Below are 27,897 nucleotides of genomic sequence, written 5' to 3' on the forward strand. Positions count from 1 at the left end.
TACAAAACCATCAGGAAGTAGCCCCCACCACCACCACCTCTATATACGTGGTCCAGGGGGTTTTCTTTAATGATTGGATTGTAAAGTGTGGTTTTTTTTGGGGGGGGGCAATAATATTGATCATAATGAAATTGATGGATTAGTCCTGTAGTTTTATTTGTAAGGACGAAAAGGAAGGGGGTGGGTGGGGTGGGGGGTGATCAGGATAAACGAGCAATTTATTTGCAGCTGTAATTAGCTGATCACCATCTCCCTACTGCCCCCCCCCACCCCCTCCCCGCATCTTTTTCTTTTTCATTATTTTTTGTCTTCCTCCTCTTCCTCCCTCAATCCTTCATTTTCCAACGTCCTGGCAGCGCCAACAGATGTTTATCTGGATTTTTATACCCGGGGAGGCCGCCATGTCAAACAAACCGGGGATGGACACCCCCCCCCGCCCCCCCCGCCCCCTGTACTCTCATGAATTTATTCTGAAACCTCAGAAAGTCTTCGAAAATTTTAGTGAAACTAAAACTATTATCAAACGTAAAGAATCACTTTTGATCATGCATCCTGCCCCCGCTCCCCCCAGCGGCCCCCTCCAACATCACGCGCGCACACATTTCTGCAGGTAGCAGTGCTGGGGGGCCGCGTGCATTTTTATTTTATTGTTATTTTATTAATGATACACTTGTGTTTATTCTGTTTGATTCTGTTTGTGCTCTATGATTACACCCCCCCCACCAATAGTAAGCAAATACACGGTCACACACGAGCGTGCGCGTACATCGACATGCGCGACCACAATAGACCAAAAAGTCATTAATTGGAGAGTTTTACATCCATGTTTTCCTGCGTGAGACTTTGTGGCGCTACAAGGCCGATCGGGGGTGTCAGTTACCCCGCTATCGGGTCCCCCCCCTCCCCTTCTTCAAATGGCAATGGGGCAAATATCGAATTGCATTAACACCCCCCCCCCTCTCTGCCAGCCTGGCACCAGCACTGCGTTACTGTAACGTGATTACCCGGTTCCTGGGGCACGTGCTCCTCTTTAACTGTGAACCTGTGCGCGTTTTAACCACAACAATGAACAAAGCCTGAGAATATGAGTTTTATGGAAAAATAAGATTTAAAATAAAAAAAGCTGCAGTTCACTGAGGGTTCAAATTTACATCTGAATGAGACTGTTTTCTCATCAGGAACCGAGTTTGTTTGGGTTCAAAGATTAAATTACATTTTCAAATCCCAGATTTCAATAATTCCATTTGTTTTTAGTGATTTTAGCTTTAAGCTTCTGATCATTTCTGCAGATTTGCTCCAAAAACTGTGAAAATGAACTGACATTTATTATATATTTATATATATATATGTTATTTCAAACTAAATCCAAAAACGTTGGAATATTTTGCATCTAAAAACCAAATCGGTGCAGAATTTGTTGTCAGTCTGACCGGAAACTGTTTACAGATTCGTCTGTCCGCGCACGTGCAGGAATCTAGATTTTCTTTGTTTCACGGAGAGAATAAACAGAGAAAAGGAGCGAAAGCGCTTCAGTCTGAGGGGATAAACGCAGAATGAGGAGCAGAAAATCTGCAGCAGAGGCCACTCATTTTAATGGGGGAGGGGGGGGGGTTACCTTAAGCCACACTTCCAGTTTTGTCTCAGTGTGGAAACAGAGCGGCCCCCGCGCGCGCTTTGTCATTAATCTTCCGCGTGCTAATTAAAGGAACCATCAACTGTTTGGCTCAGGAGCATCACGACCACATCAGGAGTCAGAACCGAGCCTGGATGGAGGTGGGGGGGGGGGGGTACAGAGAAGAGGGGGTTCATTTATTATCCCTTTTGATCAACGATGCTCCAAAGCAAAAAAAAAAACAAAAGACGCACGCGGAAGAATTATTTGCCCTTCATGGGGGTAGAGGGAAAGAGAGAGGCGGGGGGGGTCTGACTGACAGTCCGTCCGCGCGGGATCATGTTTAATCCTTGCCTCTCTCGCGCCTGTTCAGAACTCATTTCTTCTCCGCTGGAGGAGGCTGCTGAGGGGTGGGGGGGGGGGGGGGGGGCACTCCGATGGTTGCTATGGCAACGGCGATAGCGCTAAACCTTTTCCATTTACTGCGAATGAAGCGAGTGCTGGGGGGGGCAGTAGGGATGGGAGGGGGGGGGTAGCAAAGGTCGTCACAAAGTCACGCAGCTTAAAGGCCGCGAGGCTGAAGTAGTCCGTTACAGTTACCGTTACTCAGTATCACCCCCCTCCGCCCCCCCATTTGACCAAAACATCAAACTTGAGAGAAAATTTTGTTTTTCAGCAAAGAAACTGAGTTTGGAAAAGAAAATGAAATTACTAAAATCTGACTTTTTCACGGATTACAGGTGTGAATCCCAAAATAATCTCAGATCATTTAAAGATTAAAACCAACATTTTGAGCTTCAATGCCAAAAGTGACACCAAAAAAATAATAATTGATAGATTAAATTAAGAACTTTGACCTCATTCCCAATCAAAGCTTATTTATCTCTTTAGACCTTTTTTAATCTCAGGACTGTCAGATTATGTTGATTTAAAATTCTGTTAATCTTCCACTTCAATCAAGATAGCACTTCTCCTTCACAAGGAACTTTCAGATTAAATTTGAACTCTCTTTTCTTACTGAATATAGATTTTAATTCCAGAATAAAGACATTTATAATCTGACCTTCAAACTAAAATAAATTACAATCAGAATCAGGTTTTAAATATATTTTATAAATGTCACTGACATTCATAAAAGACAAAAAACAACATCTGCTCCAACATCAAATTCATGAAAAATCAGAAGATTTTAGACAAAAACCTGCAAAAAAAGGTTTGGAATTTAGATAATTAAAGTCATAAAAGTAAATTTGTACTTTTTAAATCACTATTTTTTCAAGAAATTCAATAAACAGGTTTTATAATCTCATCTAGAAAGACTTCAGTGAGTCTTTCTGCAAACCAAATCCATGTTGATAAAAGCAGCTGCTGAGGCTCTGATTTAAAACTCATCCATTTGGAGAAAGTGTTTACACCCCGGGCTCATTTACTGTTGTGAAGAGACAGAAAATTCTGGAGAATCTTTAGAGAAAATAAAAAGGGATATAATATTAAAGGTAGACGTTTGCATCTTGTAAAGGTTTAGATATTTGCAGCCATTTAAAGATGCGTCTTCTTCATCTCCTCCGGGGATGAGGAAGACTCGTCTACTTCCTGATAGCCATGCTGTCAGCCAGCCTTCACTTTTTAAATCAACAGTGTGCTTCACCTGCATGCACAATACTGCCCCCCCTCCCCCCCCCCGGCGTCAGCGTGCCGTCGATGCACTGCTTGTTAGCTTTAATTAAGTCGCCTTCAGCCAAGTGATGATGCAGATGCAGGCGGGTTTTCAGACGAGCAGCTCTGCAGGTGAACTGCAGGCAGGCCGGAGCGCCTGGCTGCCTCCCTCCATCACCTGGCCTCATTAATTCCACACATCTTTTTACCCCACGCCTGCCACGTCTGTCAGAAGCAGGCCCACTCTCCCTCCGCCGGTCCTGGCATCGGCGGCCGCAGTCTCATTTCCACAACTTCCTTCCCAGGCGGAGCGCGTCTGCAGGCGGCGTTCGGTCTGTGTTTGCACGATAAAAGGGAAAAGTTAGGTGAGGGACGACAATCTGGCGGGGGGGGGGGGGGGGGGGGGGGGGGGGGTCTGATCAGGAGGAATAATGATAATAGGACTAATAAGGTATCTCTCTGCAGCACATTGTTGTAGAGTTCGCATGGTGCCTATGAGGGCTGTTTAAATTAAGTCACATCCAGGAGCCCTGCTTCCTTTTTTTCTATTATATTGAATATGCAAACATTTTTGAGCAATGTAATTGCAGATCATGCTGTAGGCCCATCTTTGGAAAAAAAAAAAACAGTATTTAAAAACTTCCCTTCGTGTTCCTACCAGCTACTGAAAAGCTGATGTTTTAAAAAGAATTGATAGGAGATCCACAGGCAGAGCAGATAGACGTGCTCTCAGGCGGGAAAAGTTCTGTCTCCGTCGACACATCTGATGAAAGGTCGGGACTTTGTTTCAAGAATTAGCCGCATAAGCAATATGTTTTATGGAGATTTCAGGAGGAAGAAGGCTCTGCTTGAGCAGCTGAAAGAAAGTTACCGACATTAAATACTCACAATAAGTGAGAGATGTTGTGAAAATCTCAGTGGACGTCGTCCACAGCGTTGGTGTCCCAGATTTCAAACCGTCTGGATGTGGCATCAGTGTCAACATTCTGTGGGTTGAAAAAGCTGATTTAGCCAGTAAGTCGTTCCAATTTCATCATTCAAACAAACATGAACACTAGCTTAACGGATGAGCAGCGCCGCCTGGCCACGGCGCGCCTTCAGGTTGGTAGCAGGCGGTCGGATGCTGCAGGTGAACATGGCGAGTCTCAAAGTGTCATCTGGCGAGGCCTCGGTCACGTTCCGGTGGAGAGGCATCCGCAGAATCTTCAAGATTAGCTGCCGCCACCCCATGTTTTTTGAAAACTCGTTGGCGTGGTCATGAATGTTGACGGCGGCTGTCAGGCGTGGATGACACCATCATGAAATCGGTGGCAGCCGCCCAGCAGTTGCTCTGATTGGATGGCGTGTAAATGTCTCTGGAAGGCGGACGTCCACATAACGTCCACATAACGTCCATATAACGTCCATTAGCCCAGGGGTATAACCGGGGGTATAAGTGGGCCATTCTGGACCACTGGTCATTCGCAACTCAGATTTTGAGCTCACATTCAGTCTTGTCAATTTTTAAATCTACTCATTTTGAGACAACACGCCTCCCAAGAAACCCAGCGCTCCAGAACAAAGGTCCGAGCGGTCCAACCACAATCAGACGGTGGCAGTGGGGGGGCTGGGGGGGTGGGGGGGTGGCTGTAGGGTGGCAGTCTGAATTCAACCAATCACCAGACGATTTTGGGGACCTTGGAGACCCCCCTATTAGTTAGTTATCTTCCTGCCAACCAACCACCCGTCACCGGACTGCCCCTCAAATGGGCCCGGGCGGCCACTGACTGATGTCTAGAAACTGTCTGGTCACTATAAGCTTTTTCTTTAAGACACAGCTTTGACCGTGCGGTATGTACAAATGTGACATTCGCCTCCCGATTACAAACACTACCGCGCGGCCACCTGCCTAATGTGCCAAAAAACTAGCATCCATTTCGCTCTGCGGTGGCATTTTGGTATACGGGACTGTAGTCTCAGTGGCGTACACTTATATCACGCTTTACTATCTTCTTAGAAGGCGCAAAATGTTTTACAGTCACATTCCTGTTCACCTATAAACACACCCATTCAAACACTGCTGCTGAACACTGGGGCCAAAGCCACCAGAGGCAAGGTGGGGTTTAGTGTCTTGCCCAAGGACACTTCGACACATGGGTAGAAAAATGCCATCCATCCATCCAACCATCCAGTTTCAGAACCCGCTGAATCCCTTTCTTGGTCATGGGGTTGCTGGAGCTACACCAGCTACACCTGTACAGGTCACCAGTCTATTGCAGGGCCCCGCACTAGCAAACTTTCACACTTTCACAATTTAGAACCATTAATCAACAATAAATAAACATGTACTTATTTATTTTAAATGACAAAAATTAGAAATTTACATTTAAATACAGTAGAATTCCCAGCTAGCCTCTTCACTAGGCTAACCTGTTGTTTCCCACTGATCTGTAAATGGCGCCCTTGGTACTTTATTTTTTTTAAATTTTTTTTACAGAAACTAAAATCTCAAAGAAAACTTTACATCACTGGAGACATTTTTATCTGCAACACAGGATTTTTTTCTTTATAGAAAGATTAAACTTGGATAACATGAGACTCACAAAAACCTTCTCATGTGATTTTCAAGAGTCACCAGCAGATCCAAAAGTTCTAAGATCTGCAGGTTACAATTTTAAATAATTTGGACCGATTTTTTGAAATAAATACTCTTTGACAAATATTTTTATTTTAAAGACCCACTCCGAATTATTCTAAAAACGTTCCTAGTTAAATTTAAAATTGATTTCGCAGTTTTTAGCCAAAATCCAAAAACCTGTGTAGTTTTCTGGGACACATTTTCTGCAGAGCGGCAGGACTTCATTAGAAATTCCCCTCTAAGTTGGGGACGGGACCCCTCTCCGTTTACACGCTCTCCTGCTACCTTACAGCCCCTCACACCCCCAACTTAACATTAGCGGGGCAACAAAAATGGCAGTAATGTCGGATCTATCCAGCCGTCCAGTTCTGATCCAGATTCCAGTTCAGACGAGGAGAACAGAGACGGTCATGGATCTGTTTGTCTGCAGGTGGATGATCAGAAAGGGGCGGAGCATGGAGACTGTACCCCGCCCGGCGAATTTTGTGCGTCATACATACGATCTTTTCAAAAAAAATTAGTCTGAACGGCTGAATAAACACTCAAAAAATGTAATTTTAATTTTATTTTCGCTATATATGTCCATCATTAGAAAAAATTGTTCAAAACACCAAAAGTACAATTTTTCTTCTGTGTGGGTCTGTAGTCTTATCAGAAATGAACACCATAAGCATTTGGCCACAGTTTGTGAGCCTTTTAAAATAATAAAGGGATAATTTTTTGGGATTTTCCAATATCTTATTAGAGTTTTATAGCAAATAAAAGTTCATGTTCACTGCAGGAAATCAGCTTCCATGAGAAGTTTTTGCTGTTAACAGACACTGACCTTCAAGTTTTCCTGTTGTGTCGGGTTGAGCTGGATTCTGCGTCGCACAGGAACCGGCGCCTCTTTCATGCTTCAGCTTTGACTCTTGCTCTGGCACAAACTTCTAGGTATTGTGACTAAAAACCAGGTTAATCCTAAACATCAAATTTCAGTTACCAGCATGAACCAGTCATCTCCAGAGTGGCTGAGTAAAAGCTGCGCCGGGGACTAAAGTACAGGAAGATTGCAGCAGCAGTTCGTGGGTGACTGAAAGTGTTGCTTCACAAAAATGTTCTCAAGCAAAACAACTGCTGTTTTTGTGTTTGTTTGTTTTGTAAATCCAGCAAAGAACGGTCAGTCTTTTCACTTTTTTTTTTTTTTTGCTGAAAGGAAATCAGCAACTGCAAACCCAGAAACAGTTGGTGTGCAGCAAACCACGAGGCGCCTTTTTCTATTCACAATTTCACTGTTTCACGACAGAAACTGAAAACATGCAAATGAGAGCGTCTTCATTTGGACCGGGGAGCAGGAAGACGGTGAGAGCAGCTCACAGATTTAAAGGGCTGACACAAAGTGGAATGGAAATACAACCTGGCATCAGAAATGGGTAGTTCTGTCACAAACGGTGTCAATTTACCAAAACTGTTTCCCGTTACACAACTGACAAAAGTTACACAAGAAAACCACACAGTTAAGCTGAGCTGTCAAAACCAGAACAATAACAAGTGAAAAAGCAATAATGAGGGTTTGGTTAATGTTTAGAGGTTAATATCTTTATATTAAATATCTAAACACTACATTTACAGTATAGACAATAATGACAATAATGATTTTTTTTTATTGTAAATTAGACTTTAGGAAATTAAAGTAAAGGCCCACTTCAGCTATATTTTTTCCCCAGTGGTCTTTTACCCAAGATTATGCCATTTTTAGTCAAACTGATGGTGTATTTTCTGCAGCGCAGCAGGAGCTCATCAGAAATTTGCCTCCGAGTTGTGGGCGGGACTTTTGCCACTGAAATTGGCTCCACTAATTTCCCATCAGTCCTTTGTTTACACTCTGTCACGCTAGCTTACAACACCTCACAAGCCTCAGCTAACATTAGCCTAGCATAAAAAAACAGAGAAAAATATCGGGGATGTCCAGCTGTACAGTTTTGAGCCAAGTGTCAGCTTGGGCGAAGAAAATGAGGACGTTCATGGATTTATTTGTCAACAAGTTGATGGGATTTTTGTCTCTGTTTGGCGCTTAAAACTCTACAAAATGTTGTGCGCTCAAAACTGATTTTGCACTTGAAACTCAAAAATCGTTGCAAGCAAAACAATTTTACTCTTGAAACCTAAAATATGTGCAATCAAATTAACTTTCACTCAAGAGAACTTCTCTTCTTATGTGGCAACATTACAATTGTGCCACTAAATCCCCCCAATCAGCTCATAGACGGGATCAGGAAGGATTTCTGACCAATCAGCATCACCTTCGTGTCCATGTCTGTGATTGGCTGACTTTTGTGGCACTTTTGTCACATGGTGCACTTTGTTTCGAGCACAGAAGAAAAGAGAATTTCTCTTGAGTGCATTTTTCTGTTTTAAGTGGAAGCTAATTTTTGAGCACACAGATTTTTTTTAAACTTTTTACGCTCTGAACAGCGAGGGTCCTGCTTGGAATAATGGCACAAAAATACCTCCATGACTTTGGCCCATCAACAGCAGTTGCAAACCCGAGCTTCTTCCTCTGCTCCTGACCCAACACGATTTAAATAAAGAAATACTCAGAAACGCAGTTTTAAACCTAAATTATTTTATCTATGTCCTCCGTCAGGAATAAAAAGCTACAAGAACATGTTAAAAACACCAAAAAAAAAACATTTTCATTTTCAGCAAAAATCACAGTTAACTGAGATTAAGTTAATCTAAAAGTTTTACAGTTTTTAAAAGAAAAATATCCAGAAAAACAGCACAACAGAGAGAAAACTGAAATTGGTTTATATGAGGCTTGTGTTATCCCTGTTTAATTAAAACAGCTGAAGTTAGGAAAACAAAAGAAAAACACAAAATCTTCAACCCTTTAAAGTCCACTACATCATAGAATTGACATGAAATTCAATTGGATTTGGAATTGAAATCTTTTGATAAATTCCACACAAAAAAAACAACAATTTTTTCATGAGATACATTTTCGCTCACAACATTGTTAAGAATGCAAAAATATTGACATGAATGTTCAGGAAAAAAGCTCCTTATTTATACCCACCGTCTCAATTTTGATACAGACTTTTTTAGAGTGGTGGATTATAAACATTTAATTATCAACAAATGTTTCATTTTTTTCAATACAGCAAGTTGTCATTTAAAAACATGAATAGCAAAAGATGACTTATTTTCACCTTAAAGTTAAAAAAACCCAAAACAATTATTGATAGAGGCCTTGCCGTAAGTTTTAGTTCTGACTTTTGGAATAACCAAAAGGCCCGTGTCAGAGGACCACAGGGTCTGCAAGGGCTCCTACTTTAAAATACAATCAGACAGATATGACGGCCCTAGACCACAACAGAATTTATTAAACAAAGAAAAGAACTTTAAAATCCATTAAATGCACAGGGAATGCCATGATTTCAAAAAGGGTGTAATGTGTTCCCGTGGTCTTCGTCAGCACGCGTGTGGCTGAAATCTGTAACAGTTGAAGATTAGTCTTCCATCTTCTAGACATGTGTATGCTTCCACCTTCAAAACTCTTGCGTCCCAGCGTCGTCACTATGCAGGTTTTTAAGTCCGCCTTCACGCTCTACTTACAAAAATGCGCGGCCATTGAACGTGCATTGAAAATTAAACCAGTTGAACTTCGATCAATCAGGGACTCGTGGATGGTCACCCTTTTAACTCATGGATGTACCAAGGAGAAAATAGCAGATGTGGTAAAATCAGAAGTGAAATCTTAAAAATGTTTCTAAAAGACACAGGCAGCCAGTGAGGAGAGTGCAATATTGGAGTAATATGCTCGCAACGTCTGGTTGACAGGTGGGACGCTGAATTTTAAACCAGCTGGAGCCGGCGGAGCAGAGACCGGTCAATGCCACTGTACAGAGAGTTACAGTAGTCCAGTCTGGAGAAGATCAAAGCAGATTTTTCAATCAGACAGAGGAAGTTAAGCTCCATCCAAGATTTGATGTATGCTAAGCACCTCTGTAGATTGTCAAGACCCTCAGCTCCTCCAGATTTGAAAGGAACATAGATCTGGATGTCATCAGCATATCAGTTGAACGACACATTATATTTCCTACAAATGGCAGCAGATACAGCGAGAATAAAAGAGGGCCTAAAACAGAGCCCTGGGGTACACCGTGTTTTAGTGGAGCCTCTGGAGAGGCCTTTAATTTATCAGAATAGAGCTGTGAAAGCAACATTCACCAGATTTGTACCACTTTAACATTTCACACCGAGACTTTTCTAACTGTGGCTGGTGGACATGCGCTAGTGTCAGGCAGCGACAAATCGGTGTGAACACTGAATGCTGAAAGTGCATTTGGAAAAGGCTCTTTATGCCTCTGCTGAAACAGGAAGGACTTTGATTTAGTTCAGGATTTAGTTTGATCCTGGAAAGAAAGACAAATTTAAGAGGAAACAGGACTCAAACATCAAGAGTCGACCAGGTCTGCAGATCTGGCCCATGTCCATAACTGTGAGGTTAGAAGGAGAGGACAACAGCAGCTCCAATCAGCAGCAAAACTCATGTGGAAAACATTCCTTATCAATTCTCCAGAACCAAACTGCTACCGTCTGTCCGTGGATTCGGTCCTGGACTGCAATTTCACTTTGTTCTTATCCTAAAGCACAAATCTTGCTTTGGCCCATTGTTCCGTCTGATCAACCAAATGCACGTAAAGGTTATGAGAGGGATCAGGAGGTCGGGAGTGACGCCAGCGCTTCGGTAATGAACAATATGTGGCATAAATGTTTCCAAACTGCACAAATGAGGAGATGGCAAAAAAAAAACAGTCTCCCTCCTCCTTTCATCCTTCAGTTCAGGGGAGCTGCTTAAAAGTAAAGGGATAAAAACTTGAACAACTAGAAGCCCTGCAGGCATCTGCCACTCATCTGCCACTCCACTGATGCAGATCTGGTTTGATTTTCAGCTTCTTAATACTTGATTGTATTATCTGGGGCGTGATAAAATAAGTCACTGTTGCAGCCGAGAGCAACAAAGTGTCAGTCAGGAGCAGCGGCGCAGATATGCTAAAAGGCCCCCCGAGCCTCGGGCGCAGGCAAGCAGATACAGGGCAGATTATGCTTTATTAGCTGTTCACGCAGACTTAATTGTGAGATCAAAGTTAACAGAGTTCCATCAGTGTGAGGCAGAGCAGATTTCATTAAGCTGAGAAATATCAGAGCAATAAGAGCGTCATCAGCACGCAGCCAAGATCAGGACGCCAGCACCTTTTTTTTTTGTGGCACAAAATGGATCGGGAGACGGTGCGGAAGAATGGAACGTAGCAGAATGGCGTCTGCAGCCAGTCAGCACTGATGCATCAGAAATGGGATTGAATGGGCCTCAGTCATCATGAGGGAAGTGAGAAGGTCAGGAATGAAATGCAGCGGCAGAAAAGCGTCCTCGTGCTGCAAAAAGAGCAGAGGTGGACGCCGTCAAACACGACTGAAAAAACAAAAACAAAAAAGGGGAGCAGCTTTTACTGACAGGTTCACCTTTTTATAGTGACAGTCGTGATAGTCAAAGTCAAAGAAGAAATGGAATTTCCTGCTGCTGATATGCATAAACTCATCACACAGTCGGATTGGTTTATGTTGGAAGCATCAAAGTGAGCAGACGTCTCTGCAGTCATGAAACTTACTAACACTGCTGTGCAAGTTGCTTTCCAAACCATCAGAAGTTAGAACTGCGTAACACGACTCCTAGATAACTTTTACAGGACATGCAAAATCAACTTTATTGAGCTTTTATTTGGATCATAATGCTCTTTCCTCACTATAAATAATCCCAAACTGTATTTTGATCCATTCATGCTTCTGCGAGTATTCCTCTAAAACCTGAGCATCAGCCCCTCCCAATCCACGAAAATGAGTGGGTCCTCACATTGTGACATCACAAAGTAAAGAACAGCGCCTTCCAGAAAGAGTCTGTGCTGCCAGTTCCGCCCCCAGGCTAACAGACACGCCCACTTTCTCAGTGGAGCTAGCGGTGATCGGCTAAACACTTTCTTTTTAAATGGACGATCTACACATCCATCTTTGTAAAAGTTCGGATGTTCTTTGCTTTCGTGGGTGAAATGTCATGTCATGAACCCACATGGAGGGAAAGGCGGAGCCTCAGAGATCAAGTTGTCTTACTTCCGGGTTGGAAAAATGAGTTGCGAAAATAACTCTTTTTTTTTTAAATTTTTTTATAGTGCCAAAGGTAATATATGATCTTATACCGCTGTATGGATATAGTTAACTCTGAAAGGTTCAGTATGACATAAGCCCTTTAAGTGAATTCTTCATAAATGGTAAATGCCATATACTTCTATAACGCTTTTCTATCTTCCTTTGAGGCCCAAAGCGCTTCACAGTCAGTCCCATTCACCCACACACATTCAAATACACAGTGATGCCGACTCCACTGCCTTAAACTACGTTCACACTGCCCTCAGCATCGAAAGTTCAAGCAGCCTGTTCAATGTAAAGTCAATGTAAACGTGTCAAAACGCTCGTTTCACGCTTGCACATTCAGAACTCAAAATTCACCGCTGATCGGAAGGTTGCAGGTTCAGTTTTCACCTATTTGCTGAAGTGTCAAACTCTGAACTCCACAATTCTCCTGGTGGCTTCAGGTTGGTGTGGGTGACTGGGGAAGCACTATATAAATATAAGTTTTGATTCTTATTTTACTACTCAGGTTTGTACTTTGAGAGTTTAAACAAGAAAGAGGAGTGTGAGAATGTTCATGTCTGTCTGAGAAAAGTGTGTAGAGAGGGGTTTTACCGCCTCAAATACACCTAGAATGATTAAAAAGTAAAAAAAGTTAAATACTTTGAGCAGCATGATACAGGTTATTGGCTGGACTTAAATTTTGGCACCATGGAAACACAATTGCACCAAATCAAATGTTTTCAGACAAAGAAAAACCCACTTTTGCTGAATGGACTCCAGTTCTGAGCTCTTTACACCTTGTTTTTGCAAACATTTTGAGTCCCAGTGGCAAGGCAAGGCAAGTTTATTTGTATAGCACAATTCGTACACAGAGTAATTCAAGGTGCTTCCCAAAACAAAAAAATGCATTAAAATCACAATACATCATAGAAATAATCAAAATAAAATTTACTTTAAAAGAAAAGAAAAAAATTGAAAATTGATTTAAAAATAAAGGAAGGAAAGGAAAGAAAAGTGCAGATAGGACCTGACTTTATCTGATGGAGCTGTGGAGGTGTGGGCGGAGCATCTGGACATGGAAATGCAGGTCAGGTCTGAACAAACAACTGCTGATGTTGGAAAAAAAATCCTGCATGAAGCAACCAGGTGGATCTCCTTTTCCTTCCTTTTTCCCCAACTACAGTCATCTAAACTTTCATGATTTCACGACTCTTTAACACATGCGGCTGGATGTCCTTGTTGCCATGGCGCTGGTCCCAGCTTAACACATCACCTTAGCTGAGCATCACGCCGCAAGCATATCATTTTACTTAAACACACACAACACTGGGCTCAGACGTCTGACAGCTCTTTGACCCTCTGCGGCAGATAAGCACCCATCCTCAGAGAGTGGGGGGGGGGGGGCATCTGGCTGTCGAAGTGTCAGTCATCTGACCTCAGGAGGGCGTAGGTTAGAAGGTGGGGCTGGGGCTCCCTGAGCTGCTCTAGGTTAACAAGGTATCAATGGAGAGTTGGGTTACGATGTTGAAAGAGAAGGTCTCAGTCAGCTGCAGACTCCTGGTTGGTAATTATAGATCAGCAACAGCAGAGAAGACTTTTTTTATTGATTAGTGAAGGAACAGGAAAAGTCTGCTGCAACATAAAACACTGGAGGGAAAGTTTGCAGAATTTATAGGAAAGTAATCCCCGAGAAATAAAGTTTTAATCTTAATCAGGACTGAATTACCTTCTGCTGCTTGCTTTTCCCAGTGACTGTATCTGAGAACTGGACTGAGTGACCCCTCCCCCCTGGGGCTCCAAACAGGAAGTATCTGCTGGCTCCAAGAAGCTTTATAGACTTCTATAGAGAAATGCACAACTGTTACTCAGTCCATTGGTCAGGATCACCATTCTGACCAATGCAGGCGGCGCTGCTGTGACATCATCCTAAAAGCTACCTTGTAGTTCCTCAACAGAATTCTCTCAAAACAATGTCTTAACACCACAACGATGAGACACAGCAACTCACTGAAACATGGTCGGATGAATTCAGGCTCATTAAAACAACTTTTACCGTGACGCACATTGTTTCTCACTGTTTTCCCGACAATCTTCTTGTCATAAATACTTATCAGTGCAGCTTCTTAGTCGTCTTCTTGCCAGTTTGCCTCAACCAGATAAAAGTGTTGTACCTGACGCATCAAATTGGTCGGCGAAATATAAAGTGAGATTCAGTGTCAACTATCCTGCCAAGGACTGGAAAGCGCTGGACTTCCATAATTTCTACCTCAAGTTGTTTTGACCGGCCCTCGTAGTTCCTGGCCAATGACTGAAGAGATCTTTAGTCACATGGTTTTGTTTACAAGCTTTGGTCCAGAACAGGAAACTCCCCTGAATACAGAACAAATGCAAGGTTCATGACTCGATCTGGGCCAAATTAAGCGGACTCGGTCCGGACACACAGATTTTTCCTGTCTGAATACACCCTCAGCATCAGAGTTACGGTAGCCGAAAGAATGTAAGCTAGAGCTGTGGTGTTAAAGGGTTAAATCCAGCCTAAAGTCTTTCTTCAATATTTGGGTTTCCTTCTATTCCAAGTGTTTGAAAATTAGTTGAATTAAGAGAAGAAGAAAAGAAAAAAGAAATCAAACGCGGCCCTCCTTCCTCAACTTTGGGGTCTTTGTGAAAAATTCCAGACAGTTTACATGTTTAAGGCAACGACACAAGCAGTATTTATGAAGTGAATTCTTCTGAGATATTAAGATGAAACCAAACAGCTGAACTGCAGGTCGAGCCATACCTGCAGATTCTACGGACCAACAGGACACCCGCCTGGGTTTGTGACTCGTGGGGCATCGGCAGGTGTTCCTGTTGTGTGCGTGCAGCGGCGGGGCTCAACAGAGCCATCGGCAGGTTTAATCAAAGCCCACAACAAAGAGGACGCAGACTGCGGCAATAAAAGCGTTTTGTCACTCTGAGGTTTGCAGACTCAGATGAAATGGGCTTTTAGGAGCCGCGGAAGCCGAGGGAATCAAACACTTCCTGGCTTTAAAGTGGAAACAGCAGAGACTTCCTCCCTCATATGCAGGTATGGGAGGCGCCATGAGGGACGAACAAAGACGCAGAGTCTAAACATGGGGCCGTACGCCACCACCGCCCGCCTTGAAGAACACGGAAAACGCTTGTGTGTCTGCCTGTGTGTGTGTGTGTGTGTGAGCTTGTTGGCCTCTCTTGGGGTGGTAACACACACCGTGGAGGAGTGGGGGGTGGAGGGGGGTGACCGGCTTAGCCACAATTTCTGTGGAGATCATTCTCCAGCCGGTCACAGGGTTAAGTGCCATAGTCATACACCCACACGCAGACACACACACACACATACGAACACTGGAGCCATTGAGTCGGATGTACGCCGTAGACGCCACTGGATGGGGGGGGGGGGGGGGGCTTGAGCGAACACACACACATTTGGAGCAAACTGGAACTGAAAGTTGAGAGTGACCACACAGGCAGCAGGAGGTCCAGCGTCCCTTCCTTTCCATGTCCTTCTGAGCTGTTGTCGAAAGCGAGGCGTAATCGCAACGATGACAGACGGTTAAGGCTGAAGGGCCCACTCCAAACGCCGGCCCGCAGAGTCCTTTAATGACCCGCATCGGTTCACGCAGGGCGGGCTCAGATGTCACAGACCGGGCTGAATTAAACCTGTTACGGTCCTGAAACAAAAGACCGTGTTTTGATTGAAACGACAAACGTACGCACACCGACAAACACAAACCTCGGGGCGAAACGCCAACGACAGGGACACCTGTGTGCTTACTGAGGTGACATTTGCTAGTTGGTCACAAGCTCTTGAGGGACGTCGCGATAATGGAACGTTGTGCGTGGGGTAAGTGTGTCGTGAAATATTCGTAAGGGTAATGGAAGTCACGTGTAGAGGTGACGCCACACTCTAGTCGTCAGTAAGGTGAGAGAACGCGCACCAAGAGAGTGTGCACGTTGGTGTGCACCACCAATGCACGGGGTGTGCACGTGATAGGTAAATCGGTACGACATGCCTACTTCAACCTCATGTGTTGTGTTAGCGTTCACAAGGACCTGTTGCCCACAGCATGCATGTAGAAAAAAGAAATCTACACGGACATTTCCTGTCTTCAGGTTTGCCAAGCGGTCTACTACATTGATGTTCCACCCTGATATGAATTGACGTCACCTTCTTGAGGTTTATGTGGTCATAAAGCGGAAACCTAAATATGAGGGGTCTCAAAGATGATTCTGGAGCTCTGATACTTCAGTTGTGCAGCGAGAGCCATTATCCTCTAATGATGATGATGATATTTCATTTACTTTAGAAGGAAAGATAGAAAAAAATAATAAAAGTAAAAAGTAATAAATTCACACCGTGTCCTAGACCAAGTTTATTACTGAAGACCCTCCATCTGTAGCCCTGTTCTAATGAGGACACTTTCAGTTTTAAATACACGCATATAACAATCAATCAAACTTTATTTATAAAAAAAAAGGGCTTCTTATACTTGTGCAAGTCGAGGCGCTTTACAATTAAAAATAGAATCAGACAATAAATTAATCAATCAATAAAAAAGGAGAAACCCAGTCCACCCTTTACCCACCCCCCCTCCCTCCATTTCCACACACAATCAACTAATCCTTTATTAAGTAAAATTCAAATTAAGGAAGAGTTGGGAGGAAACAGTATTTGGGAATCTGTTCATACCAGGAGCGACAGCAACAGGGTCCACTTCCCAGCCATGAGGCTGCAAAGTCAGACATACAGGACCTACATGTATGTATTTACCTACACGCGTGTAAATAGGTAAATACACTCATGGAAACATCTGAACATATGCGTATTCTCGCATGTAAACGCTAATTTAGTTCGTTTTTAGATCTTAATTCCCCAACACACCCCGAATGCATCCCCCACACTAATTACATTTCTAATCCTAAATATTTTCAGATACATCACAGTTTATCGATGTAATCATATTTCTAGATTTGTTCTTAAATTCGTTGAAGTTTGGACTTTGTTTTTAGTGCAAACTAGTTCTGTTTGCTCCACATTGTTAGATAAAATCAGTTTTTTTTGCCTTATGTAATTTTTCCCATCATTTCATTTACAGTACCCCCCCCCCCAAGCGATGACCCAGCAGTGGTGTCAAACACCTGCTTTCCGCTGAGTTAATGAAAACGCTTATGGGAGGGATCTGACCCTTCTTTCAGTAAAAACCCCCTTGACCATGTCAGACACATCCAAACATAGATTAAAGATCATTCTGGAGATGACCTTTGACCCACATATTGCCCGCCATTTTGGTGGCAAACGGGCAAACGCCACATTTCAAACAACGTAAACGTTTACAGAGAGTCATTAACATTTATACACAGACTCTGCAAGAGGCTCGACGAAACAAAATCGGTTTGCCTGACCTCTGACCTAGTTCAATTTAATTTGTCATAGGAGACACTCTTTGGAGCCATTTGGACGCTCGGTGCCAAAACGCGGTCAATTACCTTCATTTTTCTGCGTCCAGGGTGACTGTGGTTCTGCCTTTGTCCGCTGGTAATATAAAAAAGGGACAAAAACAGGTGGAGCAGAAGAAATACAAGGAATACAAGGAAATACAAAGAAGACAGAAAACAAAGGAATGGTCACATTGCCGTACATCTGAGGAATAACAGAACGCATCCAAAGGGCCATGAAAAAATATCACATCAGCCCCCCAGTTAAACCGTAGAAAAAACTCACCACTGGTTCATCCAAAGACAAGATCGAGCAAAATAGCAAATGCAACGTCATTTATGAAATACCACGTCACACCTGCAATAAAACATACATCGGAGAAACAGGACGCACCTTCATCACAAGAAAAACAGAACATCAAAAACAAAGCGAAAAGGAAACAAAGAAAATACTAACAAGAGCCAGACGACAACAGGCAGTTCAAGAAAATATGAAATCAGCCATAACGGACCACTGCAACCAGGAAAACTAGATCATGGACTGGGAAAAGGCCAAAGTCCTCCACACTGAAGACAACAGACACCCCAGATGGATCCTGGAGGCGGTGGAGATACCAAAGCGAGCCCACACTTCCATGAACCGGGATGAGGGGGCCTTCCTGCTCTCCCCTACCTGGAGCAACATCCTCCAGCAAAAAAACGGACATCAAGGGGCGGAGTCACTTGTCAAAGTCTGACAGGTGACTCCACCTCTGTCAGAATCATCTGTTTTTAAAGACGTCACATCACCACCACCTGATGACGACTCTGACGAAGGCGGAAGTGATTCCACCGAAACATGTAAGGTATGTTGACAAACACAAACCATGTCTGAGAAAAAATAACTTAAGAACTTAGTTAACTTTGTAGTCACAATGAACTTTATTGAATTAACACTTAAACATGGTGGTGGTAGTGTGATGGTGTGGGGCTGCTTGCCTGTTGCCGTTAATTATGAACATTAATTACCAGCAAATGCTGAAGAGGACACAAACACAGGAAAAATCGGTTCAAGGTCCTTCTAGCAGAAGACCGGCTTGAATCTGACTGTTTGCTGGTTTCAGAAAAAGATCATTTCGAGAATTCTGGCTAAGAAAGCAGCTGCTTTACCAAAGGAGGCCACGCAGGTTTGGAAAGTCCTAAATATTTACGCAGGCAAAAGCACCTTTTCTCGCCACCATATGGGAGGGGGCGGTAACTTTTGCGGAAGTTTTAAATGCTGCGTTGTTGTCGTGGATTTCTGGTAGCTCGTGGTCACAAATGAATTTAATTATCCAGACGAGCTGATGATGTAGACAAACTGCAGCTCACAGTCTCCCCAGAACGGACCCAAAGATCCTTCCGAGCTTCCAAACCGCCGAACCGGAGTGATGCTGCAGCTTGGCTGGGCTGCAGAGCATCTGTCTTTGTGTCTTTGTGTCTGGGGTAAACCCCCTGCCGCTGCAGCGCTTTTGTCTCCTCCTGATCGCCTCTAATGCTGCAGCACTAATTGTTTAACACAGAAACATGTCTTTTCTCCCTTTAATGTTTTTGTTTTTATTGTCATGGACGCATTTATTACAAAACCTTTGTGAATTTTTTGAACACACGCCTCCCTCCGCTCTTCCCGTCTCCCATTCGCTCCTTCCAAAACGCCCGCCCTGAGAAAGGAAAAAAAGAAAAAAGAAAAGGAAACTGTGAACATCAGCAGAAAAAAAAAAAAGGATGTCTGGCAAGTTGCATCATTTTCAGAAACAAACAGTGTGAAACCGTGTTAGCCAGCTTATTACCATATATACATAAAGAGCGTGTGTGCGTGCCCATCTCCAAAATAAAGCGAAAATACAAAAAGAGGCGAATGTTACTCTCCACTACCCGTGACGGCGCTTTCTCAAAGAGATAGCGCTCTGAGTAAACATGTGATTGCCGCAGATCCAATCAGCTCAAACAAAGGGGATAAGCAATAGAGCTGGGTAAATTTTACCGTGTGTGTGTGCTCGGTACTGCAGCTGCTCGTGCTATAAAGTGCATAAAAAGATGGAGAGGAGAGAGCCAGGGACCGCTGTTATCATTTGCATCATAATGGTAGGCTGATATGAATAGTGCTGTGTCGATGCTAAGCTCTTAACCTGCATGGAAATGGCTTACCTTCAAGAAACGCGTCGCCACACTTGTGTTCTTTACGTTCGCTCATTGTTTTGTGGTTTCATCATACTTTCTTCTAGACACAGATGGGTCTCGGCGAGGTGACGTGGGAGGGATGTGGAGGCAAAGAGGACGCCTCCTCAAAAAGGGTATAAAATAGACAGAAATTTGGGTTAATTAACTTTCCCTTTTTTTGTTCAATTCTTCTACATTTGAGAGAAAGTTTTCCACGTTTGCAGGTTGTTGTTTGCTCCTCTTGGAAAAGTTGTGGACGATGAGTACAGGAGTGCATTCCGTCTCTGACATCACTTCCTGTTTCCAATACTCTTTGGATATAGCGGGCCCTCCTTACGCCTAGTGTTGGTTTACCTTTAGCTTTTATTTAATATTGCCTCCATAAAAAAGGGAAAAAAGAATTATAGGGTTCAGGAGGCCGGAGCAGGCTGCCTCCCCGTCCCCCCCGGGGGCCGGTTTACCTCACCTTGCTGCCCCTAAGTGTCCCGGGGCGAGCTCCGCCGCTCTCGGGAGCGTTCAAAGATGGGCGGGGCTTTTTAGACCGGAGCTTCCTAAATGACATTGGACTTACACCAGTTGACCAATCAGGAAGTTAAACTTTACTACCTTTTGAATATCTGTACGTCTTATAAGAAAAAGAAAATCAATATTCAACGAGATTAAAATTGTACAACTATGAGAAAAACTACAGATTTTACAAAAATAAAGAAAAAAGTTATGAGAAATTAAGAGATAAGTTTAAGAATTAAAAGAATACTTTTGTAAAATTAAGAGAAAAAAAATCAAAATTTTCAGACATAAAGTTAAACAAAAAACAGGAAAAATGAGAATAACGTGGTGCAAATACGATAAAGAAGTAAAAATGTAAGAGAAAAAAGCTGTAAATTATGAAAAAAATTAAATTAAATTACTAGAATAAAGTTTCAACATTATCAGAAGGTCAAAACTGATGCCATAAAATTGTCAAAATGTATTTTGCAAAAATAAAGTCGTAAATTTTCTGAAAATAGATCAAAATTTTATATTAAGAAATGTGTTACATTTTGGGGAAAAAAGTCAAATTTTCAAAGTCCTACATAAGAGAAAAATGTTGGACGTTTACGGGAAAAAAATTTATAATTTAGGAGAAAAATTGTAAATTTATGCCTCAAAATGTCCAATTTCTTTCTTTTAAATGGAAAAAAAAACTGAATATCCAGAAAGCATTTTTTTTAAATAAAATCACTTTTTAAATAAAAAAAATTATTGTGTTCCAACTGCTCATATTAGCTAAGCTAACTAGCATGAACAGAAATCCGTCTCAGCCGCCACGTTGTTTACTTTTCTGACAAATGTTACATAACTTTAAAAAGTAGAGCCGACATTATCTTCTGAAACATTAGAGGACACGTCCAAAGACACACTGCTCAACAATGGGATTGCCCCACCACCTCCCACCTCTGCCCCCTCCCTCTATCATCTCCCCAGGAGGCTACAGAGGCCCTGTACATCCCAGATAAGGCCTTCTCTGAGGGAGTAAAGGATGAGGCGGGGAGGGGGAACAGGGGTAAGATGGGTGGCGTTGAAGGAAGTTGGGGGGGTGGCGTCTTCAGGGTCACCTCAATGGCACGCGCCTGATAGCGCTATCAGCTTATGCTAATCACCTGCTAAGTGTTTCGGAACGGCGGGGAGCCATCCTGAAACATGCTCCTCCTACTTAACCTGCGCCGTATCGCGATGAGCGGCGAATCGCTCAAACAGACGCCGCTCTTAATTTAATGAGTGACGAGACATCAAGAGAACGAGGGTCCAAATTGATTAACCGTGTCTCAAATTGACGTTAAGCACCATTCAACTGGGGTTTTTTGTGACCAAGTTGGATCTCGGAGGGTTTTGTTCTCCCCATAATGGGGGGCAAGGAGGGGTGCCGGAGACGCTTTGGATCTGTGGCTTGAAAACGGAGCGAGCTCACGCTATGATGTAAGGGGCCATTGTTACCTGAGCTTACTGTACGACAGGTAAGAGACTTGGAAGTGCGCAGGCCGGCCTCCTTGTCTGTTGAAAGCATCTGAGGAGCAGCAGATTACAGTCAAACTCTCCATGAACGTAATGTTCAATAAAAAGATCATTAGGTTTGGCCCCTTGGCTCAACCACTTTTCACGTTTATCTCATTTCAAATCAACTAAAGATTTTCTGTCCCTTTATACCGCATGGAATTTGAATATTAATTCAATTTTATTTATACAGCCCAACATTTACATTAATAGTCATCATCATTCACTACCAAGATGTTGGAAACGCTGATAATTGGAGCCGCCGCATGACCAGCCAAATGCAGCTTCACAGGCGGGGACCGCTCCACCACAGCTAGGTGGTGATGCAGGTTCACATCCAGAGCCGCAGAGGCTGAACAGAATCCAACCCAGAGGGAAAGGTCCCAACTGAGGAACTGAGGCACCGGGAAAAAGAAATAAAATGGACAAACAAGATAAAATGGATAAATAAAAATAAATAAATAAAACAAACAAATACATAAATAGTGGTATAAAAAATTAGCTAAAAGCCAGGTTAAAAAGATGGGTCTTTAGCCTTTTCTCAAAAACTTCAATGCTCTCTGCGGCTCTCAGGTCCTCCGTTCCATAAACGGGGGCCATAGTGCTGAAGCTTCTCCGTAGGTTTTGGATTTTACAGTCGGAATGGTTAACAGACCAGAGCCAGAGGATCTCAGGGTCCGGGAGGGTTCATACCTTACTAAAAGATTGGATAAATAAGAAGGCACACGACCGATAATACATTTAAAAACGCTTAAAAGTATCTTAAAATCAATCCTGAAGCATATGGGGCGTCAATGCAGGGATTTTAAAATTGGGGTGATGTGACCCCGCCTCCTGGTCCTGGTGAGAACTCATGCAGCAGAATTTTGGAGAAGCTGAAGGTTCCTTCTCCTTCAACCTTCTCCTTTGTGAAGGCGGCATTTTGAAAGCACGACTGAGAAGTCCCTCCAGAACCTGTGGCTTCATCTTATTTCACCGTGTGTCATTCTACTGCTTCTCAATTCACAGAACAGGTGGCAGAAAGATGGCAATCTAGTACTGGGGCGTGTGACGAAACCGCATGAAGAACTACAACCAGTTATGACCTGCCATGCCGTTTCTGTAAAGGTCGGCGTCCTCATTACGCATCTAAGGGCTTTGATTCCGGCTTTTAAAGTGGAGAATGCATACAATAAAATGAAATCAGAGTCCATTTACCAACCAATTTTTTTTAGCGACGCTAAACTTCAACGAAAGCTTTAAAAGATCTCGGTCACCAAACGAGTTGAAGTACCAATCTATGACCTCTATCTTCAGCAGTTTTTTACTTTCCATCACTGTGTAGGGCCTCAAACCCACCAGTCATCTGTTCACATATGACCAACACTGTAAGTGGCATTTTGTACAGTGGGGAAAAGACACCTACGCCTTCTCATGGGGCTTTTTGCAGGGATCAAAGTTGACCTACATAAAGCTGAGTGCACGGAAAAACAAACGTACAGCAGAGACCGATTTGATTTTTGTATTTTTAACTTGTCATGTTTTTGTTTTGCTGTGCTCCTTTTTTTTGTTCCTCTTTTGTGTGTTTTTTTCTGTTTACCTTCACTTTCTTTTTAGAACCTCAAACATTGGTTTTTCAAAATAAAACCCCTTCAGTTAGTTACGTTTCCTTTGGCTAGCAGCCGTGATCACTACAAATATCGTCTTTTGGGATAAGAAACCGATATGGTTTATGACCGACTTTGGTGGAGTGGGGTGGACATTACATTTCCTGACCCCTGTGGAAATAAGCACCACCAACTCGCCAGCAGCCTCCCTTTACACTCCAGAAACGAAGTGAGGTGCGGCGCCGTCTCTCCTCCTCCTGCCCGTGTTCCTCAGCGTTTTTCTCCTCCTTTTCCTCAATCTCTACTCCTGTTTAGATAGAGGAGCTTTGGGGGAACCCGAGGGACAGAAGGTGAGGTCCACAGATAGAGAACCCTATTGTGGTCCAACGGGAAATGCATTGTGGCTGGATTTGTCCAGTTTTATGTAAAAGCAATACTCTTTTCACCTGAACTAATACAAGCTGTGGCGTAAGCCCCTTACTGCCATGTGCTGCATTTTCCCCCCTAATCTCTCTGGATTCAGCAGCGTCCCTACATACCTCAGGGCACTCACTGATAAAGCTTTAACTCCATACTGTTCTCCACTCTTCCACCATCTCCTCTTTCTCTCCCAGCCACGTTTGCGGACCCCTCATCCCCTCGCTTTTTCGCCGCCTTCCCGCTCCTTTCCTCCTCTTTGCCCTTTCCCAGGACGCCGGTGAAGCAGCCTAGCAAAAAATTAAAGCGATCACGAGATTTAGAGGCGAAAATCACTTTGTGAGTTCCATCTAAGGGAGGAGATGGAAAGAGAAAGCAGCTTCAGATTTGTTATGAAGCTTCACACTCCAGCTCCAGCCGGACACAGAGGAGTGATTTACCAGGTCAGAAAAACCTCCAACCGTTTCTCCAATTCAATCCCTGAATAATCAAAGAGGTTGTTTTTTTGTGACGTGATGCAAAAAAACAGATTCAGTTGTGATGGAGCTTCTACAAAATCAACAAAAATTGTATGTTTGAGTGATTGCTTGAACTTTACAGCAAACTGAGACAATCTTTTTATTTTTTTCAAAATAAAAGTTCCAACAAAGGATGCAGGCCCAAAGCAACTGTATTTTTTTTTTCATGTTTGAAAGGATAACTTATTTTTACTTCTAAATCTGTACATACATTTTTTTGCTTTTCTTTAGTATGTGATGCTTGTGCTACCTTCTAGAGTAAACCTCTACAATAGAACAACGAGGGTCAAACTTTCCTGTATCTCAGTGTCAGTTGTGGGGTAAACTTTTTTTTTTCTATTAAAAAAAACTTTTGATGACGTCACCAATGGAAAATGGCGGAATTTACTTTTTTACGCAGCCATTTGTTCCTGTTAATGTAAATTAAAAACCTGTAGATTGAATGTTTTTTAGGAAAAAAAGTAAAAAGTACAAAGTTTCTGTGGGACTACTGATCTGGCCTCAAGATGGTGTCCCTCTGACAGCTAGAGGTCACCTCTACAGCTGGATTTCTCACATCTTGGCATCACAAACTTGTGTACCAAGTTTTATGTTTGTCTGCTATTGATCTCTCAATGGCACCTTCGTTCAACTTCTACACAACTACTAACAGTCCTATGTACGTCCCTACTGGCGTCTTCCCATCCCAACTGCCTTTACAGGTGGATACGGGCTGTTGAAAATAATCAAAATCTCAGAGGCGTGGATCACTCAGTGAACCCATAGAGAGGAAATGTTCATGCACATTTTTTCTACCCGCTTGCTGCGAGCGACAGGTCATAGTCATCACTTATACAACACGTAAAAAGGAAGTGGACGAGGATTTTACCGTTTTACCCCCAAATCCTACAAACTGCACAAAGAGCCAGTTGGTGCTGTTCACGTGATTCGTGCACACTCCTTGTGTTCAGTCACATTGTTAGAAATGAATAAATTAGACGATCAGAGTGTAGTTTTTGTGGACATCCTCCTGGGGCCGTACAGGCACTTACATACCATGTGGACGCCCCGTGTTTGCAGCATTTGTGGCAGTCAGTTAGGAGCCAGTACTCACACCTCAGTAACGACTAGAGTGTGGCGTAAGGACGCCGTACGACAGCATCACCTGTACGCCATAAGTACTTACATTACATTATCCTGACAAATACTTCACGACACACGTACCACACGCAAGACAATGGTACATCCGCTGCCAAACACAGGCGCCCGCCTACCACCAGAGGCAAGGTGGGGATCAGTGTCTTGCCCAAGGACACTTCGACTCATGGGCGTGCAAGGCGGGAATCGAACCTGCAACCTTACGACCATGGGACGACCGCCCTACCGCTGCAACACGGCCGCCCGTGATGCAGCTACTCCTCTCTACGACCGTCCACGGACCAAACAATCCAAATACCCACCACATCCATACAGCTCAACCCCCATACTGGTGCATTTGACCCATTTTCACCCCACATGCCTGTTTTTTCATTTTATTTTTTTACTTTTGCGATGTACTACTCTTGAGTACCTCTCGATTACGGTCAAACGGTTCTTCTCGTCCCCCAAGCATTTCATGGCATTGTTGACCGTGTGTTTATCTTGCACATGACAAACAATAAACAAACAAACAAACAAACATTGTTTCTGAAGCTCCAGAAACCATATCTGCACAAGATCACGAAGGTGGAAAATGTGCCGTTGAAAGCGTACTTTCAAAATAGAGCAGGAAACAAGAATACGTCCAGAAAAAAAGCAGCCAAGTACTGAAATCCTCGGCTTCTCTGTAGGTTTGCATTGACAGGACTGGCCCTCCTCCGGCCTTCATTCAGGATGTAATCTTATGGGTTAAGATCAATTATGTTTTCAAACAGTCAGTTGCAGTCTTATCACTAAAAGCAGGAATCTGTGGTTATTTTTAGTCATTTTGAGGTGTTTCCATCACAGCTTTGCAATGAAACAATCCTTGATTTGTCAAGATGATTTGAGACGTTAACTCGGTAGGACCTGATGCAACACAGGCTTCACGGCTCCTGTGCTCGAGGGGGGGTTCTCAGGTATGAATGAACCCAAAAGCACGTCGAGCCAACAGCCTTTACTCCAGTAAAGATCCTGTCAAGACAGATTACCTGTTGTGAGCCCACACATTGATATCTGAGCCAGAAACTGCTGACTGGCTGGCTCTTCCTCCCTCCACATCCTCGCTGCTCTTTATTCCTTTTTCATTTTCTATCATCCCAACCCCCAGTCCACGTGAAGGTAAGCACGAAAATTCAATATCCTTCTTTACATTTCGCGTGGTTAATTCACCTGCTCTGTTTTTATCTCCTCCAGCTGGTCTTTTCCTCCCCCTGGTATAGAACTGATTGTTTCTCGAAGCCACTTTTTTCTTCAGTGAAGGTCAAACCACAACACCAGAGGCACTAAAAGCAGCAGACTGCTTTTGAGAAACGGCTCCTAACCAGCCTTAGAGTGGCAGACAGGTCACCTCGGAACAAAACAAACAAAACGAATGTATGCGTTGACTTTTGAGGTGAGCCGTTTCTGTCTGCGCCTCAGAGGACGGTTCTCTGGTGTTTCTGCTTCTTTAAGGTCTAGACCTTCAAAAGTTACTCTGCTGTGCACCTAAACCATTCTTTAACTCAGTGGATGAAAAGTGTTCAGGACCAGCTGCTGTAATACTAACCCATATCATTACACTTCCACTGCTGTGCTTGATTGTGAGGTTTTTGAGCTCCATTTCCTCCAAACATCTCGTTTGGTCATAGGTGTTTTTGCAGGTGGTTTATGTTTTTTCATGTCAGGGAATCAAAACTTAGGAAATGGCCTTGGCATGTTTCAAGCTACAGACACTCCTGTATGTGACATGTGTCCAAACTGGAGTCCCTAAATGGTCAAAGTTCCACCTGGTGGAACTTTCAATGTGAATTCAATGGCCGCATGTTTGTAAAACAGTGTAGCAACACGTGAACGCAAGACTTTTGAGTGCAGCAACCCAAAATGGGCATTTAGGCAAGCCTTTTATTGGAAGTGGTCGTTTGAACGCACATTACTGAGGCTGGTGTGAACACGGCAAAAAAGTGGACATTAAAGGAAAAATATGCCAATGAAAAATAACCAAAGGTTAAAATTTGCTGGCGGCTGATGCAAAACCCTTCAACCTCTGGAATTTACATCCCAAAATCAACTCACACTTGGAGGTTTTGAATTTGGGATATTTTAGATTTTTAATTAAACAGTTCCTGCAAGCAATAATTAGAACTTTGTTTTGAAAATACCTGGAAGTTTGTCACAGACACCAACATCCATTATTTTGAAGACTTCTTTACTATCTACACACAACGGCTGTTACAGGATAAGAGTCCAGGAGCAGAAAGGACTCAAACAAACCTAGAGAGTTTAAAAGACTCAATAACATCTATGAACCAAACAACAAAACCTAGACAAATGTGCAAGATGTACCGATTCAGAAAACAGAAAAAAAACACCTCCTTAAATAATGAAAACCTAATTAGCGATTAGAGGCAGCTGTGATTGTCTCAAGGAGAACTCATGAGGAGGAAAACATCCATGGGAATTCCCAGCCAACCTGCACAGAAACGGAAAGCAAATCACAACCAAGGAGCCATTCAGGACGCT

General features: G+C 43.1%; 2 long non-coding RNA genes across 6 annotated transcripts in view; both read right to left on the reverse strand.

Moving 5' to 3' along the window:
• Nucleotides 1-2,704: 2,704 nt before the first annotated feature.
• LOC111946970 (uncharacterized) lies at nucleotides 2,705-16,635 on the reverse strand. The gene is made up of 3 exons (XR_002872838.2): nucleotides 6,712-16,635; nucleotides 4,157-4,254; nucleotides 2,705-3,602 (listed from the first exon to the last, which is right to left on the reverse strand). It is a non-coding gene; the product is annotated as an uncharacterized LOC111946970 (long non-coding RNA).
• A 2,428-nt stretch (nucleotides 16,636-19,063) lies between these two features.
• LOC110017608 (uncharacterized) overlaps nucleotides 19,064-27,897 on the reverse strand; it is a 53,781-nt gene continuing 44,947 nt past the window's right edge. For 2 of the 5 annotated variants that reach the window (XR_013653708.1, XR_013653709.1), the window contains exons 4-5: nucleotides 19,674-19,806; nucleotides 19,064-19,186 (exon numbers count right to left, since the gene is read on the reverse strand). This is a non-coding gene — a long non-coding RNA (uncharacterized LOC110017608). Of the gene's footprint in view, nucleotides 19,187-19,673; nucleotides 19,810-23,858; nucleotides 24,013-27,897 lie in introns of all 5 variants that reach the window. The other 3 variants (XR_013653710.1, XR_013653711.1, XR_013653712.1) reach the window with 2 other exon arrangements.

The sequence above is a fragment of the Oryzias latipes genome, chromosome 23 (assembly GCF_053564925.1).
Source record: "Oryzias latipes strain Hd-rR chromosome 23, Olatipes_Hd-rR_3.1".
Taxonomy (NCBI): Eukaryota; Metazoa; Chordata; class Actinopteri; order Beloniformes; family Adrianichthyidae; genus Oryzias; species Oryzias latipes.